Source organism: the organism of the source record quoted next, unplaced genomic scaffold, assembly GCF_019419815.1.
Source record: "Pyrus x bretschneideri cultivar Hongxiangsu unplaced genomic scaffold, Pyrus_bretschneideri_v1 Contig269, whole genome shotgun sequence".
Classification (NCBI taxonomy): Eukaryota; Viridiplantae; Streptophyta; class Magnoliopsida; order Rosales; family Rosaceae; genus Pyrus; species Pyrus x bretschneideri.
This window is the reverse complement of record NW_025999578.1, coordinates 165,948-173,375: the sequence shown is the minus strand read 5'-3', so window position 1 is coordinate 173,375 and position 7,428 is coordinate 165,948.

The following is a 7,428-nucleotide window of genomic DNA, read 5'->3' as shown; positions in this document are numbered from 1 at the left end:
CTACAATAATCTTCCACGTTTGGAATTGGGGGTTGATTTGAGTGTTGACACCTTTCATACATGCAATTTGGGATCCGTTAAGCCTTTACTCGTGGGGGTGTGATTGGTGTGTATTCTTTGTTGATTGATTCGGGTAACGTGATAAGATAAGAGGACATAATCGGTTAAGGTGGTTTGGATATGTGAAACAAAGATTTACAAACGCTCCGGTTAGAAGACATGATTACAAGACACAGGCAGGGTCAAAGGAGTAGAGGAAGGCTTAGGAAAACTAGGAAAGGGACTCTAAGAAAAGATGGATTATTTGGATGTAATGGAAGATATGACAAAATCGAGCGTAGTGGCATTTTAGGTTTCATATAATCGACGTTAGTGAGATATAGCGTTTTGCTCTTGATTCTAGTAAGGTGATATTAGTGAAGTTGCAGTGTTTTGTCACGACATGATGGAACCTACATAAAGCTCGAACATGAAAAATACAACATGAATATTGAGTTCTAATCTTTACTATTAGTGGGATTAGAACTTTTTTTAAGGTTCCGAATTATCTATATTTCAAAATTTATTGTTACATAGATTATTTCTTAAACAAATTAGACATATTTAAAATTATTACGACGTTTATTTGTAATAAATAAAATGGACAAATACGGTTTTGCAAAAAAGGTCTAAAGTAAATACCACCAATCCAACTATCATATTTCTTTTAGATTTCGGTGATCTTTAGTAGACATAATCTTTGCAGGATGACCTAAAAGATAGGCAGTTGTATTTATGTAACCATTATTTAAAATGTGTGTCAAAAAGTGTCCCCCCGATTATAACCATTATTTATGTATTTATTTATCATTGCAAATTATATTGCAGCTGCAAACTAGAGTAAGGGTGTAACATCCCACATCGACCAACAGAAAGGGGTGATGTGCCTTACATGTAGGTGCCCACCTCCATATTGCACAAGGCCTTTTGGGAACTCATTGGCTTCAAATTCCATTGGAACTTCGAAGTTAAGCGTTTAGATGAGAGCAATCCTAGGATGGGCGGCCCACTGGGAAGTTCTCGCGTGAGTTCCCAGAAATAAAACTGTGAGGGCATGGGCGGGGCCCAAAGTGGACAATATCGTGCTATGGCGGAGTCGAGACTGGGATGTGACAAAGGGCCAATTTGGAATTATTGTGTGTTTTTTTAAATTGCTTATAATGTGCTTTAAGAATAATCAGCTATAAAGTAAATCAGTTAAATGTTTGATAAATTATGTTTTTAAAAGTGTTGTGAGTATGAAAAGTAGTAAAAAAACGTTTGATAAATTTTAATGTAAAAGTGATATAGTTGTATATGACAAAATGGACATGGTAATGGAGGTGTTGACGACGACGGTGGTGGAGTGGACATTGATGATAGTGGTGGTGGTTGTGGCGACAGTGGTGGTGATGGTAGCAGCAATGGTGGGGTATGGTGATGCTGCCAATATTGGGTTGTAGTGGTTGGGACGCAGAAGTAACAATGGTGGTAGGAGCAACGAAAACAATGTTGGTGGCAGTTGTGGTTATGGTGGCGGTGGTGGCGACGGTTGTGATTATGGTGGTGGTGGCAGTGGTGGTGATAGTGGGAATGGTGGATTGTGGCAGTGTTGGTGGTGGCAACAATGGTAGTTGGGGTTAATTACACTAAGTAGTGGTAGTATCGGGGTTAATTACACTCAACCCCTGAGGTTTATCGAGTTTTCACAAAACTCTCTCACGTTCAAGACATTACACAAACACTCCCTTAGGTTTTAATTCCCCTTCATATAACCCCTTAATTCAAAAGTTGACTTATAAATTTACTAATTTACCCTTACTAATTACTTGAAACATATAAAAAAAAACTTTACAATTATATTAAACATAGAAAATAGAAAAATTGTGTACTTTTGACATCCAATAAGTTTCTGATCTTTTGAGTACTAATTCTTATGATCGTAGCAGCACATTGTATGCTTTTATTTGCTTAAGTTCCAATGGCTTTCAAACACACACTTGTTTGTTTTTATTAAAGCTAAAAACAGTCCAAATGCACTGCAAATAGAAAAAACTGTGTACTTTTGACACTCAATAAGCTTGTGATCTTTTGAGTATTCAACCTTATGGTCCTAGTAGCGTATTATATGTGTTTATTTGCTTAAGTTCCAATGGGTGCCAAACGCACGTTCGTTTGCTTTTATTAATATCGAAAACAGTCCAAATGCACTAAAAATAGAAAAACTATCTACTTTTGACACCTAATAAGCTTTTGATCTTTTGAGTACTCATTTTTATGGTCCTAGTAGTGCATTATATGTGTTTATTTTTGAAGTTCTAATGGGTGTCAAACGCACGCTCGTTTGTTTTTTTTCGGGTAAATTACATTTTGCACCCTCAGATTTAGGGACAATTGCAACCTCATACATCTTTAAAACATTTCAATCTCATACATTAGGTATTATTTTATTTCAATTTCATACAACTGTTAAAAAATCTATTAAGTTAGTCGTTAAGTGATGATGTGGTAATAATGGATTCTATAATTTTGCTGACGTGCCTGCTAGCTTGTGCCATGTGACATCCCACATCGCCCAGGGAAGTGATCCTTATATGTATATTCCCATCTTTACCTAGCACGAGGCCTTTTGGGAGCTCACTGGCTTCGGGTTCCGTAGGAACTCCTAAGTTAAGCGAGTAGCGCGCGAGAGCATTCCCATGATGGGTGACCCATTGTGACATCCCACATCGCCCAGGGAAGTGATCCTTATATGCATATTCCCATCTCTACCTAGCACGAGGCCTTTTGGGAGCTCACTGGCTTCGAGTTCTATCGGAACTCCGAAGTTAAGCGAGTAACGCGCGAGTGCATTCCCATGATGGGTGACCCATCGGGAAGTTCTCGTGTGAGTTCCCAGAAACAAAACCGTGAGGGCGTAGTTCGGGCCCAAAGCGGACAATATCGTGCTACGGTGGAGTTGGGCCCAAGAAGTGGTCTCGCCCGGCCCGGGATGTGACAATTTGGTATCAGAGCCTAACCCTGACCGTGTGTGTGCCGACGAGGACATCGGGCCCCTAAGGGGGGTGGATTGTGACATCCCACATCGCCTAGGGAAGTGATCCTTATATGTATATTCCTATCTCTACCTAGCACGAGGCCTTTTGGGAGCTCATTGGCTTTGGGTTCTATTGGAACTCCGAAGTTAAGCGAGAAGCGCACGAGAGCATTCCCATGATGGGTGACCCATCGGGAAGTTCTCGTGTGAGTTTCTAGAAACAAAACCGTGAGGGCGTAGTCCGGACCCAAAGCGGACAATATCGTGCTACGGTGGAGTCGGGCCTGGGAAGTGGTCCTGCCCAGGCGGCGATGTGACATGCCACGTGACAAAACAACTAATAAAAATATTTAATTAATAAAATATCAATTTTTTTTGTTAAATTTAAAAAAAAAAAAAAAAAATGGAAAGACCAAACCCTACCCACTCCCAGGCCGTTCATCCTCTCCCCTTTGGTTATTATAATTAAAAACTTTAAAAATAGAAAGAAGAAAAAGGAAAACCCCAAATCCTCCCCAGTCCCCCGCCCCCCGTTCTTTACGCCCATTGATACAACCCAAATCTCAATTCCCTTAATCAACCTGCAAGTAGCACAAGAAAGTTATGGAAGAATGAGGAAGGAGAGATTGAGCAGTAGAGCTCCAAATATTTTTGTATTTAATTTCTTTTTTTAGAGCTCCAAATATTTTTGTATTTAATTTCTTTTTTTTTTATCAAATTTAACACCCGGCAAAGCCATTATACATTGGACTATTTATCATACTCAGAACCTCACTGCCAGCTAGCAGAATCTAACAAACTTTCCTAATTACTTGTAATAGTCTCATTTAACTAACTAATACAATGACTAACTATGATTAAGCTAATCAGGGTCATAACATTGCCTACCCCTTAAGAACAACCTTGTCCTCAAGGTTGAAGGATTGGAAAACTTGTTTGAAATGAGCAGCAACTGAGTCTTCCAACGTAAGTGTGAATTTCCTGTTTTCGTGAGGGGTGTGAGAATTCTTTTGAGCCAAAGTTGTGTTAACATCTCCAAAACAAGGGAGAGACTTGTTGATATACTGTGCTTTCCTCCTATCTCCTGTAACTCCAGAATTTTCCACTTTTAAACTTCCCGTAAGGTCCACTAAATGAAGGCAATTGCGTAGAGTGCCTCCAAAAGTATCTTTCCCCTTCACATGTACTATTAGGACACTTTAAGGACGATTGTTGCAATTACTAAATGTGGATGAATTGACCATACAATTCCCCTCACCAAATTTCATGAGCTTGAAGACATCAATGGTAGACTTCACTGAATGCATCATAGCATCTGAAATACTCCAACCATTATCCCCAGTGCGGCTACTTCTCTTTAATCGGGCAGTGTGCAAGTCTTCTGTCAAAATCTGAATCATGTTGTATATCTTCTGATTCTCGTTCACCACCTTGTGATACCAAGTGCAGCAGTAGACAACATCCCATGCATGTTTAGAAAAGATAATCCCAGATTGAATTTGAGTAGAACAATAATTCCACTGTCATGGAAATTGAGGTATGCAATGCCTACATTAGCCTTTCTTGCACATTTTTCAAGAATATCTGTAATCTTAATATTTTTGCACCATTTCACAAACCTATCAAAAAACTCCATCGACTGTAATTCAGTTTCTGTGTCGGTTATAGACTCCAAATTCTCATCAGCAGTATACATTTCAACCAATATGAGCAATTGATACCGATTGCACACAAAAGTCGGAGATCTCTAAAAATGGACAGGTGCATGCATAACAACTTCCAGTGCATCAGTCTTGGTGGCATAGGTCTCGTCTGTAAGGATCACAGGCCTCTTAGAAGACACAATGCTCAAGCTTACCGCCTGAGAGTTCGTAGTAATACATAGGTGTTTGCCATCTATCATCCCAGAGTCCACCAAATATATAGCACCACTGCAACAATCATTTACATCCTCAACTCCCTTTTTCTCTAGCAACATTTTGCAATGTTCTCTTCCATAACCAATTCTTCCACCATCGTAAAGCATTAAAGTAATAATTCTTTTGTTAGTGAAATATGCCAACACTAAAGCAATGGACTAAATGGCAGCCATCAATTTTATAGGTTCTTTTGAGCCTCCCACCAAATTGACCACATAGTGCATCTCAACAATTCCAAGAATAAGAATTAACAAGCAGCAGAATGCATATATAAGCTTCACACTAAACCATTGTTGGCCGAAGGCATCAAATAAGGAATCAACAATAGATATACTTCTGACAATTTTGAATGCATATTGTCTAACAGCTTCAGAAACATCCGCAGCCTTAGCAAAAACTCTTATGGATTTGGCTGATTTGGTGAAAAGGTGATTTTTCAATTGCTTCACTGTTTCAGCACTGTTTACCACTGACATTGCAATAAGATCAACACCTTTAGAGATTTTGAATTCAATGTCATGCCAATCTAGAGTAGACCGAGTTGGGCACTTATAGTTCCTCTTGACCAGCTTAAGTCTATGATCAAGCCACTGAAATTGCACTAACCCTTCATCATCCCTTGCTATGCAACCAAGTCTTTTAGGAGTATCAGGAGCAACCTTTTTTTACCTCAAAACCCATCTTATCAGCACGCAACTCCTGCATTCTTTCCATTATTGCTAGCTTTGTGTCATTATAAGATTTCCCAATAATAGTGGGGAATTTGGGTATAGAAGAAACCATAATCATATGCCTTGCCAATTCAGCCATGTATTGGGGAATGGAACTCTCTTGTACAATGGGAACATTTGTACTAACAATAAGGAACATAGCTATAGTAATATTAGCTCCATTGTGCTCTTTGGACCAGTTTTCTTCATTATTTGTTTCCAAATTGAAATCAGAACAATGGAGTTGGATGGCAAGACAACCAAGTTGCTCAACTAAGGCTTTCTTTTTGTACCGCTCAATCTCATAAAGAAATACCCCTTTTATGTTGCGAGGCACTGCTAACAAGTGCAAAAGTCTTTGAACATTGAAAAGATTATCCATGTGCTTGCCCTCCTTGTACTGAAGATAGAGCATCAGCTTTACAGCTTGAGCCAAAGCATCTCCAGGATCCCATACCGGCCAGAAGTCGAGATTACTAGTGAACAACACAGGGAAATCAGCATGTAGATCAATAGTCAAGGAACCAAAATTGATTTCTCGGTGATCCTTGAGAGAATATGAATTCAAAATAGGTGCCCATAGTGCATTCACCTTGTCTCTTAGACTTTTCATCAAAATCATGAAATAAGATTGAAGCAGTTGGTAGTGCTATCCGTCTAACCCCCACATTCTCAATTGCCTTCGCAACATGATCAAACTCCACATTTTGAAATTGGGAAAGCTCATCCCCAACTTGTGGTCCACCTGTAGCATATTGGTGAAAAGTAGCAGAGATACCTTGAAATTGACTTACTAAAAGCTCAACAACAAATGTGCAGCCACAGGAATTCCAGATACAACTAATGTTCCCGAAATTGTAGAGATCTTTCCAGTGAGATATTTCCATTTGGTATTCACTCCCTTTCTCAAACATTTTCTCAAACATTTCCAATGCATAAAAATCTTTCTTCACAAATTTTCCCGCAAGATACCAATTAACCTATCCAAATTTATCTTTCAGGTATGCATTATAGTTATCATTCAAAAGAGAAGAGAATTTAGCCTCCGAATTTGCTGAAATGATACTCAATTTAAGAACTACCTCAGGTCCAGTTTTTGTAGTATCAGAGAACGAGGGCTTATGGAGTAGTTGCGAACCAGAGGTCATCGTCTTCGATTCCGAAAGCAAGACTGTAGATGCAGCAGAGTTGTTCAAGTGTGGCTTGACGGTCAAATTTTCCAGTGCTCGCAACATCGGTGAAGATGAGAGCAATGCCGGAATGGAATGGTCGTGGATTGTTGATGGAATTCGCAATGGGTTGCAGTCGCCGTTTGGAGATTTGTGGTGAATGACCTCGGTCGATTTAGCTTCCTCAGAACACATCGAGGTTGGATTTGAATCCCCCACGACGCCGAGAGCCAAGTCATGGCGTAACTGAGCAAGGTTACTGCGGATTTCTTCGAGTACAGGATTCACAGCTTTGTGAATGGCGGCGAGTGTAGAAGCTACAGCTTCGCGGACCGCAGCGCGCACCGAAGCTTCAAAGGAGTTGATTACAGTTGAGAGGCGCGCATCTATGGCAGGAAGACGGGTCGGGTAAGCGTGCACAGAAGGGAAACCAAGATTCAAGAAGGATGATACCATTTATACAACCCAATTCTCAATTCCTTTAATTAGCCTACAAATGGCACAAGAAAGCTATGGAAGAAGAGGGAAGGAGAGATGGAGGAGCAGAGCTTCAAATATTTTTGTATTTAATTTCT